General features: G+C 56.3%; 1 protein-coding gene and 1 pseudogene across 8 annotated transcripts in view; both read left to right on the top strand.

The window, feature by feature from the left end:
• Window positions 1-14,643, top strand: part of PEMT (phosphatidylethanolamine N-methyltransferase) — a 77,923-nt gene that overhangs the window by 27,001 nt on the left and 36,279 nt on the right. The gene's annotated exons all lie outside the window — the stretch shown is intronic.
• Window positions 13,119-13,594, top strand: LOC135275670 (collagen alpha-2(I) chain-like; annotated as a pseudogene).

Genomic DNA, 14,643 nt, shown 5'->3' with positions numbered 1-14,643 from the left:
TATGGCTCCAAGTTCCACCATCCCCAGGGGCCCATGCCTCCGCTCCCAGTTCTCTCACCCCTCCCTGGGGCCAGTGAGGTGAAAGAGAGCACAGCCTCGGGGCCCCAGGCAGCCCCTGTTGCTCCTTAGCTATGTGGCAAGGGCAGGTTACCTGCCCACCCTGTACCTTCATCTCCTTCATTCCTGCCTCTGGTGTCCCCGAGGGCGGGACCCAGAGCCTTTCCATCACAGCTGGCACACTGGAGGCCTCCCTGTCTGCCCTCACCCGATGCCTGCCCTGACTGTGTGACGGCCGAGGAGTGCACAGTGCAGCACATGGGGTGCTGTGCAAAGGACATGCCCCAGCCAGGTCACCGGGGAACTTTCTGGCCAGATCAGGTGTGGCTTCGCTGTGATTGTCTAAGAGGCTGGGTCTTGGCAGGCCTGGTGGAGACCTCAGGTGGGGTCGAGTAGCTGGCGGGCCTCAGAGGCTTCGGCCACCTCTGACTTCCCAGCACTCAGGTGGGGCCCACCAGGCCAGGGAGAGCACTGTGCAGGCAGCTGTGCGGTGGGGCTCCAGCCCCAGTCACACCACTGATTGGCCTGGTGTGGCCGTTTCACCACTCTGAGCCTCAGTTTCCCCATTCAGAAACTGGGAGGAGGTGGGGCTGCACAGTGGGCCGTTTTTGCCCCATACTTCTGTTGCCACCCTGTTCTCAGGCTACCCTCGGTGTTTCCTGGGAATCCTGGCCAAGACACTGATAACCACGAATGCCTGCCCAATCCAGAGACCACAGTTCCTCTATGCCCCCTTGGATGCCCCTTACCAGCCAGAACTGCCCTTCATCCTGGCTCCACCAGCCTTTGGCACCTCTGAGGAATCACAGGCCCGTTTCACGGAGCCCAGTGCTGGACTGCCCCTGACAGAGATGACCTCTGTCCCTCTCCACAGGCGTCCAGGTTCTGGCTGGCCCCATTCACAGCAGGCTTCCTTCCCCAGCAGGCCTTTGAGGGGCAGGTACCCACCTTAAACAGGCTGCCTGGCTTCCAGTCCTGTTCTGTCTGCCTCAAGCAGGTCAGTTAGCCTCTGTGAGCCTCAGTTTCCTCTTCTGTGAAATGGGTACAGTGGTGTTGATCTCATTGGCAAGGCTTGCATGGAAAGTCCCCTCAGACCCCACTGCCTCCAGCCCTCCCCAGGGTCCCCTTTTCTGAAGTCCTGTGTTATGGAGCCAGGCGTGGAGAAAGGGCTGGGGCCAGCATTGCTGGCACACCTGCTAGCTGTGTAGCCCGGGCAGGTCATACCAGGCCTCTGGGACCCAGTCTCCTTGTCTGTAAAAACGGGGAGAGTGAGAAGCTGCGACAGGGTGAAGTGAGCAGAGAGGAGGTCTGATTCGGGTTTGATGAAGGTTTCTGCAGCCATGGCAAGGATGCAGAGAGAACAGGGCTGGGCTGGGATGCGTTTTGTAAATGTGACCTGCTGAGATGGCTTCGTTTCTCTTAGTGCCCTGGCTGGGTGGGCTGGCCTTGGAGCGGTGCTTCCTGCTGGGTGGTGGGGGTAGGCTCTTGGAGGGGCGGCGGCTGGAAGGGACCTCGTTACAGTGCACGTGGAGCACCTGAGGCCTGGGGGGGCTCAGAAATCACTACAAACCTGTTGCCACGCCAGGTTTGGTCCACTCTGCTGCCCTTTCTTTCTTTCTTTTCTTTTTTTTTCTGAGAGTGGGTCTCCCTCTGCCCAGACTGGAATGCAGTGGCGTCATCTCTGCTCACTGCAACCTCTGCTTCCTGGGCTCAGGCGATCTTCCCGCCTCAGCTCAAGTAGCTGGGACTACAGCCACGCTTCACCACGCCTGGCTTATTTATTTATTTATGTGGAGACAGGGGTCTCACTCTGTTACTCAGGCTGATCCCAAACTCCTGGGCTCCAGCGATTCTGCCACCTCACCCTCCCAAAGTGCTGGGACTGCAGGCGTGCGCTCACACGCTCAGCCTCACCGTGCCTCCAGCCAGTTCCTCTGATAATCCTGTAGCAGGAAGCCACTGCAGGTGCCAAGCTCTTGGGGTTCTGGTGTCCAGCCCAGCCAGCCAAGCACGGTTCTGTCCCTCGGCCAGTCCCCGGCCCTCCCTGGCCATCCACTCAGATGCCATTTCCTCCTAGTAAACCCTGGGGAGGGCAAGGCCGGCCTGAAGCTCAGCTTGGCGGCTGCGGGCCCCAGGAGCCAGTACTTTACCTCGGGATCGCCTGCCAGTCCTGGATGCCTGGCTCTACTGGAATTGGGAGAGTGGCCTATCATGGTCACCAGCCCCCTGCAATGTACCCCTGCACTCCTTGGTGCTGGCTGGGGCCCATCCCATTTCGGTCCTGCTGAGCTTTGCCTCAGTTCTTTATTCATTTGGCAAACATCTCCTGGCATTTGCCCCACGGAAAGCGCCGTCCTGGGAGCTGTGGGCTTCTGGAGATGAGCGGGAAGCTGACTCCGGAGGCTCCTGGGACCTGCTCAGGCATCCTTGTTACCACCCAGGTCCCAGAGCGAGCCAGGAGCTTCTGAGGCTACAGAAGCTTCTCAGCCTGGTCCCTGGCTCTCCTCCTCCAGGACTTTCTGTGGGCACCAGCATCTTCCATTTCGCGTTTCCTGTGTGTGATTTTGTAAGCACGTCACGTCCCTTTCATAAGGAAGCAAGGGACAAAGAAACAAAGGCCAGTGGAGCCCAGTCCAGGGTGGTCAGAGGTGTTGGCTCCGGGTAGGTCCGCCACTCTGGTGTGTCCCTGCGTGGGGGTCAGGCTGGGGAGGTGGCGTCGAGAATCAGCCAGGCAGGAAAGACTAACAGGCTGCCCAGAGGCCGGGAGCTGGTGCATAGGTGGTGGTAGCTGGGGGCATTGCTGAGTGCAGGGGCTCCCGGGGAAGCCAGGGGTTCAGGAGGGGACACCAGGCAGGCACCTGACCTGGGACTCAATCCTCTGGCGGGAACCTAGAACCTCTAGCTTGGCAAGGTGAGGGAGATTTGAAGCATCGGAGGCAAATTCTGCCTCTCTTAGAGCCCCTGGAAACCTGCTCTTAGAGCCCCTGGGAATCTGCCAAGACTGAGGCCTTCTCTGTCTCTTTTCGGCATCCTGTGCTTGGCTGAAGATGAGAGCCTTGCTTTCCCACTGAGAGGCAGCAACGCGGGAGCCACCACGTCTGCAGATGGATTTGATTCCTGCATTAATAGCAAAGCTCCCACTCCATGGATCTTCCAGCAGACAAAGGGCATTTTAACCTTCCTCTCACTTCCAGTAGCTTGGAGTGGCTCATCTGGCCTCTCTGAAGGAGGGAAGAGACTTCAGACAGCTCCATGTGTGTTCAGAGGCAACAGAAATTTCCAGGAAGGGCCAGGCGAGGTGGCTCACACCTGTAATCCCAGCACTTAGGGAGGCCGAGGTGGGTGGATCACCTGAGGTCAGGAGTTCGAGACCAGCTTTGTCAACATCGTGAAACCCTGTCTCTACTAAAAATACAAAAAACAGCCAGATGTGGTGGCACGTGCCTATAATCCCAGCTACTTGGGAGGCTGAGGCAGGAGAATCACTTGAACCCAGGAGGCAAAGGTTGCAGTCAGCCGAGATTGCGCCACTGCACTCCAGCCAGGGTGACAGAGCGAGACTCTGTTTCAAAAAAAAAAAAAAAGAAAGAAAAAAATCTGCTGAATTCACTCTGGTCGTCACTGATGAAACCGTCAGGGCAGGGGCTCCATTGGCTCAGCCTGCGCAGCTCACAGCTCACGTTTGCTGGCTTAGAAGCAGCCAGAGTGGGGAGGCAAGCTGCCCACCCTTCTGGCGCACACCCTGCCTTCTGGACACGTTCCTGCACTGCCGGCCCTGCACGGAGGGCCGTGTTCATGCCTCCGGGGCCATGACAGCTCTCTCTAGAGCAGGACAGGGGATGCGCTGCTGACGTCTGGGGCAGCATCTTCTCTTCTTGGATTGTCAGGAACTTCACCCTTGTTTACTGGGGAACAGAGGCCAGCCTCCCACTGGCTTGTAGCTGAGGGGAGGCGGCCGGGTCTCTGACAGTGTCTTCTTTGTACTGATAACCCAAACACCTCTGCACAAGGTATGTTTGTGAGAGAAACAGACCAGAGGACAGAACGGAGCAGTTGCTGAAAGGGTTGCTGTTGGCTGCAGGATCCTGGCTACCAGGACCCCAGCCAGCCAGCTCCTGCTCACGGACTGGGGTCTCCACCCCACCCCTGTCTGGGTGTGCACTGGGCGGGAGGGCTGTGACTGCCAGGCAGGAGGGAGGAAGGGAGGGAGGGAGAGAGAGTGGTTCCCCCAAGTGTGGCTCCTCTCCTGTCGTTGTGGGGACGTGGCAGCCTTCAGGACACGCAGAGGACATAGTGGGGAACTGAGGACAGTTGTCCAGAGAAGTTTCCAGATTTGGCTCAGCTTTCCATGTAGGGTACAGCGCTGGAAGGGACCATGTGGCCACATCTGACTGCCAGGTGCTGCCGGGGAGAACCTGCTGAAGGTCCTAGATGTGGCTCTCCTTGGAGGAGGCCACACGGGGGAGCTGAGCTGAGCTGAGCAGGGGATGCTGGGTCAGCTTAATGCTGGTGGTTGGGTGGACACAGGCCCATCACTGGCCTGGGAGCCACTGTGGGCTTAAAAGGTGCAGAGTTGGGGGGCTCCAGAGTGAGGGACTGGAGCACAATTTCATGTGAGGGGTCATTCTGGGACAGTGGCATTACCAGCAGACCAGGGTGGCCACTGGTAAGGGCCCATGTGTGTGGTCACCTATGCTCTCCCCAGCTCTTGTCGGCTCCTCACAGCCTCCCCGGGAGACAGGGATAGTTACAGGGGGGACTCGGAAAGTCTGAGGTGTGCAGGCACCCTCCATTCATTCCCACAGCCAAACCCCAGGGGGACATGCTGCCCTGAGCCAGGACGGCATGTGGGGTGCCCTCCCCGACCCAGCTGCCAGGTGGGGCCTGACACCTTGTTCTTTGTCCCTGCCCCAGGCTTTGTGGCCTGGATAGACAGAGGCAGTGACATTAACTCTTTCCTGGCTATGGGTACAGGTCCCTGAGGACACCATGCGTGGGGACAGCAAAGCCTTCCTAATCCCCCAGCCGCCCAGGCACCTGCACACTTAAATGGAAACCTGCGTGTTGGTTTCCATGAAGAAAAGTTTGTGATTGCGGTTTCTGGGAGGCCAGTGAGGGGCTGGGACTCCACAGAATAGAGTGGACCCAGGGGGACCGGGCCACCCTCCAGCCAAGGCTCCTGACTGGGGGAAAGAGGAGAAAGGGATGAGGGGTGCAGGGAGCAGTGTGTTCAGAAAACGTTCCCTGAGAGCAGATTTGACACCGCTTCACTGTCAGCGCTGACACGCCTGTGCCCTGGGGAGCTCGGAAAGTCAGGTGCAAGATCCAGTGGCCTAATTTTAGATCTTGGGTCTCCATGTCAAAACGGCAGCAGGGTAACTAAAAAAGAGAATAAAAATGACAGCATGGCCTTGACCTCTTGTTAATCATGGCTCCAGCACATTTCCATGAGAGAGGGCCATCTCCACGCAGGGCCACCGTGGCCACATTTGTGCAGCCTGCAGGTCTCCGTGGCACCCAGACCCCTCAACTGCCAGCCTGGGGGTGGGGGCGGGGACTCCCGACTGCCCTGAGGGGGCTTGGGTGCGCTGCAGGTGAGGAGCAGCGTCTCACCCACATGGGTGTCTCCCCCATGGAGCCCAGTGCAAGGACAGGGGATGGGAGGGACGGAGGTGGCTGTTTCGGGCAAGGCCCTTATTAGACATGAGAATCCCAAATGCCAGATGACATACCCATTTACCCAGGCCCCTCCAGGAGGAATCCATTTTGCATCAGAGAGTTTTCCACTTTTCAGTGAAACTTTTTTTTTTTTTTTGAGACGGAGTCTTGCTCTGTGGCCCAGGCTGGAGTACAGTGGCACGGTCTTGGCTCACTGCAACCTCCAGCTCCCAGGTTCAAGCAGGATCAAATAGCTGGGATTACAGGCACCTGCCACCACGCCCGGCTGATTTTTGTATTTTTAGTAGAGACAGGGTTTCACCGTCTTGGCCAGGCTGGTTTTGAACTCCTGATCTCGTGATCCACCTGCCTGGGCCTTCCAAAGTGCTAGGGTTACAGGCATGAACCACCGCGCTCAGCCACTTTTTTTTTTTTTTTTCCAGACAGAGTCTCCCTGTGTCACCCAGGCTGGAGTGCAGTGGTGTAATCTCGGCTCACTGCAACCTCCACCTCCTGGGTTCAAGTGATTCTCCTGCCTTAGCCTCCCGAGTGGCTGGGATTACAGGTATGCGCTAACATGCCTGGCTAATTTTTGTATTTTTAGAAGAGATGGGGTTTCGCCATGTTGGCCAGGCTGGTCTCGAACCCCTGACCTAGGTGATCCGCCTGCCTTGGCCTCCCAAAGTGCTAGGATTACAGGCGTGAACCACCAAGTCTGGCCTTCAGTGGCACGTTAAATGCCCAGTTTTTTTGTTTCATCTTTAAAAATTTAACCGTCTGTCTCAATCTCAGGTAGGTTCCCTGCCCTCCTCCATCCAGCCATGTCATGGTGATGAGGGGTTGCCAGCCAGCAGCTCACCAGAGCGGGGGACACAAGGCCTCATGCCCTGTGCTGGTGGCTGAGGTGCTACACTGTTTCAGACTCTGTGCTTGTTTGGTGTTTCTGGCCCCTCCTTCCTGTGTCACATTGCTGCTGGTGGTGCCTGTGCCTGTCCCACGTCCCTCCTGTTTTCCTGCTTATCTGCTGTTTGGGGTGCCCTGTGACACGCCAGTTGGAATTTTACGAAGAGTGAGAGCATCTCAGCCCCAGACAGGCCCGACTGCTCCCACACTGGCTTGTGTTCTCATCGGGGCCTGGGCTGGGCCCGTGTGGATGCCTGCAAGCCTGCGGCAGCTTCTCTGCTCTGCTGGACCTCAGAGGAGCTGTCAGCTCCAGCTCACCACTGTGTGTGGTCCACTGCCCCTCACCCCCTGGACAGGCTTAGTCTGCAGTTATTATGTTCAAAATGTTAAATTTTTAAGCAGTTAACACTGATGCATGATGAAAATTCCAACAGCACAAAAAGGCGGAGAGTGCCAATGTCCCCTGCATCCCTCTCCCCTGCGCGGCTTCCCGGTGTCCTGGGTCCCTTCCCGAGATGTTCTCTGCAGTCCTTTGCGTGGCATTCAACATCTTTTCCTTCATCAACAGTCATGGATTACAATCCTATAGGAACAACAGTAATTAACGTGTATTAGCATTTCCCAGGTGTTAGGACCTAGGAAGATAAGTTCCAATTAACCATCCTGGGAGCTCTCAGTGGATTTTGGAGCTTGCTTACTTTGGCATCCATGGATCTATTTTGCTCCCTCTTGTGGCTGCGTGGCATTCCACTGTGTGGATGGCCTGTGACCTATGCATCTGTTCTCCCACTGAATAAACCATTTGGTTTTGTTTTTCTTTTTGAGACAGAGTCTTGCTCTGTTGCCAGGCACCAGGCCGGAGTTCAGTGGCGCAATCTCGGCTCACTGCAATCTCCACCTCCTGGGTTCAAGCAATTCTGCCTCAGCCTCCCAAGTAGCCGGGACTACAGGCGCACGCCACCACGCCCAGCTAATTTTTGTATTTTTTAGTAGAGAAGAGACGGGGTTTCCCCATGTTGGCCAGGATGGTCTCGATTTCTTGACCTCGTGATCTGCCCGCCTCTGCCTCCCAAAGTGCTGGGATTACAGGCGTGAGCCACCACGCCCGGCCTTCATTTGGTTTATTTCCAACTTTTCCTACGATGCACAGTGCTGAATCAAACCACCGCATACCACCGATCTGCACACGCAGGCAGAGGCATGCAAGATCGGCGGCAGGGCCTGGAATAACATCCTTTTCTTATAGGTTGATGATAAAAAAGTTGATTCCCTGCCAGGGCCACTGTCTGCGTGGAGTTTGTGTGCTCTCATGTGTGCCTGGGTTTTCTCTGTGTACTCTGCTTTCTTTCACATCTCAGAGATGTGCACATTCTTAGATGTGAAATGGCACATCTAAATGGTCCGAGTCTCAGCCGGTGTGAGTGCGAGGGTGTCCTGCGATGGGACAGCATCCTGTCCAGGCTTTGTGCCCTTGGGAGAGGTTCCAGACACCTGTGACGTTGAACTGGAGTAAGCGAGTTGGAAAATGAATGAATGAATACAAGTAGCAGTCAACTAAAAATTCGTGGTCTGCAACGATGACATAAATGCACCACAGTAGCGATGGGATCCGAACGCACTCTGAGCCCGCCCCTTCTGTTACTGTTTGGTTTTGAACAGTGTGATGGTAGGAGGTGCTGTGGGCGTGCCCTTGATAGCTTCAGGGAGTGGTGGGGAGGGGGGTCCTGAGGCAGACCGTTCAGGTGTGGCTTGTGCATATGCCTCTTGACCCCCAAGTGCCACAGGGGACCCCAAATTGCGTCCCAGCTGTGCATTGGCAAAGCTCAAATGGACTCCTGTTTGAAATTCAGCCTGATCAGTGGCACAGAAAAGCTGTGAAGATCATCCCCAGAGAGACCGCGTGCCAGCAGCCCCTGGAATAGGCAGAGACTGTGCTGTTCTGTCCTGTCCCTCCCTTCCCTGTCCTCAGAGGATCACGAGAAATGTTCCGGAGGGGGTTGTGGAAAGTACAGTTAGCACGGAACGTGGCATTTTGAACCCAGGCTATATTGGCGAGAAGAGAGGGTCCCTGTGCCCAACCCTGCTGATCCCCTCCCCACTGCCTCCGCTGTCTGTCGGGGAGGAACTGTTTTCAGGGACAGTCACACCATCCTGCGAAGGAGGATCCATTTCCGTCAGCACCCTGCCTTCTCGTGTTCCTCCCTGCCATTGGGCGGCGTGTGCGCTCCTCGCTGCACCCACACTGCCCACCCCCCACCCCCACGTCGGCATGGCCTCTGGAAACTTCACAGCCTCTGGAACCTGCAGGAACTGGGTGTTTATAGGTACAGCATGGCTGCATGGCCCAGATGAAGACGTGCCTCCTGTCTGCTGGGCTGGAAAGCTGCGGAAGCCTCAGACCCACCTGAAAGGCACAATTTTGTCCAAGGGATGGACAGATTGTCACAGCTGTGGTTATCAGAAGTGGCCTGTGGCTTTGCGAGGTATTAGCCTCAGAGAGCTAGTGGGGACACACAGGCCCGCCCTGTGCTGTCTTTGCAACTTTCTTGAATATCTAAAAGTGTTCCAAAATAAAAGGTTACCTTTTAAAACGCCATGGTTGGCTGGGCACAGTGGCTTGTGCCTGTAATCCCAGCCCTTTGTGAGGCTGAGTGAGGCAGGTGGATTGCTTGAGCCCAGGAGTTTGAGACCAGCCTGGGCAACATAGCAAGACCCCATCTCTACCAAAAATATAAAAGACATGCCTGTAATCCCAGCACTCTGGGAGGCTGAGGCAGGCGGATCATGAGGTCAGGAGTTTCAAGACCAGCCTGGCCAATATGGTGAAACCCCATCTCTACTAAAAATACAAAAATTAGCCAGGCGTGGTGGCACGTGCCTGTAATCCCACCTACTCGGTAGGCTGAGGCAGGAGGATCACTTGAATCTGGGAGGTGGAGGTTGCAGCGAGCCGAGATCGCACCACTGTGCTCCAGCCTGGGAGACAGAGTAAGACTCCATCTCAGTAAATAAATACATTAATAAATAATTTTAAAAGGGCATGGTGGCACATGCCTGTAGTCCCAGCTACGCGGGAGGCTGAGGTGGGAGCATCACCTGAGCCCAGGGAGGTCAAGGCTTCAGTGAGCTGTGATTGTGCCGCTGCACTCCAATCTGGGTGACCCTGTCTCAAAAAGAAAAAAGAAAAAAATTCCATGGCTGCTTGTCACTGCAGAGGGTTGGTCTCACGGCCTGGTCGGGGTCCTGCTGTAGGAGCTATGACCTGGTCCCCTTGCCTTCTGGACACAGGCCACGTAGCGTGGACACACCACCCTCCACACAGTGACCAAACAGGTTCTACCTCCTGTCCTTCTAGACCCGTATTCACCGTAAAGCCCTCACAGACTCTGGTATGAATTTAGCCGCAGACTGGATGTTCTGACCCCTCAAGGAAGCTTCTGGGTCCCTCAAGAACCCAGGTGACATGATCTCCAGTGCAGCCTAGTGCTTTGTAATCCTCCTCCTTCTGCCGGCCCCCTGGCCTCCTGGAGACCCCTGGGAGCCCAGGGACCACTCTAGAGTGACATGTTGTATACACACCACCCCTCCCTGCTGGATGGCCAGCCCTCAGGGGCAGCGTGGCTTGGCCTAGCCTACCCAGCCCAGGGCACTCAAGCTTTGGCGTCACCTAGAGCCAGGCTGGACTCTGGCAGGGCCGTGTGCAGCTTGACCTGCTTGGGAGCTCCAGTCTGTGGACTGCCGCCATGACGACAGCTACCTCAAGGGTTCTTGAGAACCAAGGGAGGTCGCTCCTTCCCCTCGAGGGAGACGAGCCTAGTGGGTATCCCAGGGGGCGGCTCAGATAGAGCCTTCCTCTGCTGTGTGTGTGGCAGAGCGGCTGCTGTCAGGTTTCTTTGGTGTGGCCTGCACACTGGCTCTGATTCGATGGCTCTCTCTCTGTTTTCCAATTTTCTTCTAGGCTGGAGTGCAGTGGTGTGATCTCAGCTCACTGCAACCTCCATTCCCCGGGTTCAAGCGATTCTCCTGCCTCAGCCTCCCGAGTAGCTGGAATTATAAGCGCACACCACCGGCTAATTTTTGTATTTTTACTGGAGACGGGGTTTCACCATGTTGGTCAGGATGGTCTCAATCTCCTGACCTTGTAATTCGCCTGCCTCGGCCTCCCAAAGTGCTGGGATTACAGGTGTGAGCCACCACGCCCGGCCTTTCTGATTTCCCTTGCTCTTAGCTCCTTCCTTCTGGCCTCTCCATCTTCTCAACCCATTTTCCTCTGTCCTGTTGTTTGGAGCTGTTCCCACAGAATTCAGTTGTGATTTAGATTTTCCATGCCCCTTGCTAGCATGTTCTGGTGTCTGTCATGCAAAGACATCTTACCCTTAAATACAAATTCCGAGATACACCTGCTTTCAGTTCTCAGGCACCTGGAGGTCCTGGGGGTTCTGTCCTTGAACATGAGGACAGAGATGCTCAGGGCAGGGCCCTGTGGCTGTGCCCCAAACAGAAGGAGGAAGAAGAGGGAGGCTTTCCAGACACGCAGGCAGGGCTGGGGGAGCAACGCAGGGGACAAGCCAGGCTGCACTCAGGACCTCTGCATGCAATGCCTCTGCCTGGACGGCCATTCTTCCTGTGTTCTGTGCCGTGCCATCTTTTCATCCTGCAGGCCGAAGTGTGAGGATCACCCTCCCTGCCTGCCCTTGCTCCAGGTGATTCTTTCTCCCAGCACCCTGTTCTCTGGCATCTGCGGCACAGACAGGAGGCACCCCTGGGCAGAGGCCCTGGACGCCTGGCCTGCTCGCCCTAGAGCCCCAGGGCCTGGCACTTGGCAGCCCTCCATAGCTACCTGAAGAACAGATCTGTGTGTGGAGAGGGGTCGGGAGCTCTGCACTTTCGGAGGCCTATGGCTGGCATTTGCTTGCAGGTGAGCTCGGGCTGGTTTGCAAATATTTCTCTCTGCCTCAGCAGGTGTGAAATAACACCTCGGAGCTCCTTGCCTGTTCAATTATTTCCAATTGAATTAATTATCTTGCAGTAACAGCAGAGCTGCTAATAGGGAACATTGCGTGCCCCCCGGAGGAGCATGTGACTGGAGAGCATGCTGGGAGCTGGAGAGCTGTGGGCAGCTCAGCTCCTGGGGGGCACAGCCTCCCTGGGCCTTTTCAGCAGATGGGCAGCTTCATCCTGCAGTCACCAGTGCATGCAGAGGTCCAGCCGTGTTCACCTCTTTCTTTTCTGTCCTTTAAATGGAGAGGGTCAGCACGTAGCAAATGAACCAACTCCACTTTGACTGCAGCTGTGAAGATAATGAGGCAGGCTTGGTTGGCATCTAAACTCAGCAATGGTTGGGAGCTAATTGGGATTTCGTGGGCTTCTTCCAAATCACAAGCCCTGTTGAGCTACTGATGCCCCACCTTGTCCCAGCCTCTCCTTGGCCACAGGCTAGGCCAGCCCCAGGGTGGACAGGGAGGCTCCCCCAGGGTTGAAGACAGGTGCCTGTAAGCAGAGGCCTGGGGGCTGGATGGGTGGCAGGTGGCCAGGTTACTCTTCGTAGCCCAGCTGATGCCATCCCGTTGTCTTGTAAATTTCTTCCCATGGCCTTCTCAGACTTATTAGCAAATGTCAGAAACAATGAGGGTCACTTAAACCTGATCATGCCTACTGCACCCCCGACCAGGCTGGCACCAGTTTGAAGCCTGCTTCTGAAAATGTGGTAGAGAAAGCCCTGCTGCTCCTGGGAGGGGCCCAGGCCATTTGACTCTGCCTAGTGGGCTCAGCACTGTCTGCCCAGCCGCCAAGACACGGGAGAGCAAAGCCTGGCCAAACTTGGGGGCGGTGGCATCCAGCAGGCATCGGGCCAGACTGTGGCCCACATATGCCCTTCTCCACGGGTGCCATCATCTCCTTTCTTCCTGTTAGTGATGGCTTCATTGGCCTCAGGTGACATCACCCCCTAGCCCAGGCAGAAGTGCCACGGGATCCAGCCAGAGTGTCTGTGCGTTAGCCCCAGGGAGGTTCAGAGAGGCTCGACCCCACCTGGCAAGTTTCCAGGCTGCTTGAGGAGATAAGATGGGTACAGATGAGGCTTCAGGGCTCAGCAGATGCTGTGCTGTGAGCGAGCCCAGGCGAGGTATCCCAGGGACAGAAGATGGAAGAGGTCGGTCATGGCCTCCTTCCAGAAGGAAAGAGATTTTAGCAGGAAGAGACAGGCGAGGAAAGGACTTGGTTTTTCAGGCAGAGGGGGACTTTTTAAAAATTGGCCAATTCTAAGCCTACGGAAAAGTGGAGAGAATGAACCTCCAGGCACCAGCACCTGGGTTCCAGAACATCCTGCGTTGGTGGCTGCCGTCACGACGCCATGACCTGTCCCCTGCACTCTGCTGTAGCATCTCTAAAACAGAGGACGTTTCCTACCTCAGCACAACTTCGTTAGCACAAAAGAGAACATTTTGAGCAAAAGTTTGGAAGCAGGCAAGAGTAGGGTTTGTTCTGGAATGGAATGAATAAATGAGTCACTGGCTGTTCCTGGCCCCAAGGAAAGAGCAGAGGAGGCCGTCTCTGGTGGAGGAATTGAAGCCAGGACTCAGCATGCAGGACAAGGAGTCCAGCCTGGTGGCGTAGGCTGTGGCTTCTCCAGTGGGCCTGTGGGAATGGCCCCGGGGTGGGGACCCGTGGGGATGGCGGCCACAAGAGTAGGATCTTCAGTGTGGCCTGACAGCCCCTGTAACATAGGCGGGCAGCGGGCTCCCAGGTAGGCAGTGGGCTCCCAGGTAGGCAGTGGGCTCCCAGGTGGCAGGAGCAGTGTGAGGAGCATGGAACCTCTGGAGACCCCGGGGCATGTGTCCTCCGGGCACACCCTGGACAGACCTGGGTGAGAGGTGGGCTGGGATGCCAGGACAGTGAGCAGCTTCACGCTGTGTTCGTCCTTTGTCCTTACACAGGTGGCCTGCATAGGTGGGTGAGGTCCCTCAGAATGCTCTAGAACAGTACAACTGAGGTCCTGGCTGCCCCACTCAACACACCATGATTCCTAGACTGCCCTGAGAGGTCAGGCTGGAGTGCAGTGGCGCGATCTCGGCTCACTGCAACCTCCGCCTCCCGGGTTCAAGCGATTCTCCTGCCTCAGCCTCCCAAGTAGCTGGGACTATAGGCGCGCAACACCACGCCCAGCTAATTTTTTGGTATTTTTAGTAGAGATGGGGTTTCATCGTGTTGGCTAGGATGGTCTTGATCTCTTGACCTTGTGATCCGCCCCCCTCAGCCTCCCAAAGTGCTTGGATTACAGGCATGAGTCACTGCGCCCAGCCTGAGAGGTCAGGTTTCAAATAGGGTGTGACCTGGCAGGGACACAGAGGGATGTGGGGCCAGACAGCTCCTTGGCTGCCCACACGGGAGGCTGAGTGACCCTTTGGAACGGGAAGTGCCTTGTCCAAGTGAGTGAGGGCCTGGGCCCACCTTGGACTCCCTCTGGAGGGAACGGCTCGCCTGCTTGCCTACTTTCTCCTTCCTTCCAAAATCACATGTCCAGGTCCCTTGATGAGAATGCTGCAGCTGGGGTCACTCTTGGGACTGGAGTTTGGTGGCTAAAATGCCCACATTTCTGCCCCCTATTTCACACATGGATGACGGTCCTGGGTCAGCAGGGAAGATGCTGTTGGACCTGTGTCTGCCGACTGGGAAGTGGAGGAGGCAGCCTTGTTCCGCCTCCATTTTGAAATGTCTTTTCTGTTGGGAGGACTGAAGGAAGCCAGAGCTGGTTCAGATGTTTAGAAGCACTTGGGCCAGCCCCTGCCCATCACGTGTGAGGACACCAAGGCTGTGGTCTGTGCAGTGAGTCAGGGCAGTGGGGGGACTTCATGGTTAGAAACACAGCTGGAGGCCAGATGCGGTGTCTCACACCTGTAATCCCAGAACTTTGGGAGGCTGAGGCAGGCGGATCACCTGAGGTCAGGAGTTCAAGACCAGCCTGGCCAACAAGGAGAAACCCCGTCCCTACTGAAAATACAAAAATTAGCTGGGTGTGGTAGTGTG

Source organism: Aotus nancymaae, unplaced genomic scaffold (assembly GCF_030222135.1).
Source record: "Aotus nancymaae isolate 86718 unplaced genomic scaffold, 86718_ANA_hifiasm-v0.15.2.pri h1tg000018l, whole genome shotgun sequence".
NCBI classification, from domain to species: domain Eukaryota; kingdom Metazoa; phylum Chordata; class Mammalia; order Primates; family Aotidae; genus Aotus; species Aotus nancymaae.
The sequence above is the reverse complement of the archived record's forward strand: the minus strand, read 5'-3'. Positions and strand labels throughout refer to the sequence as shown.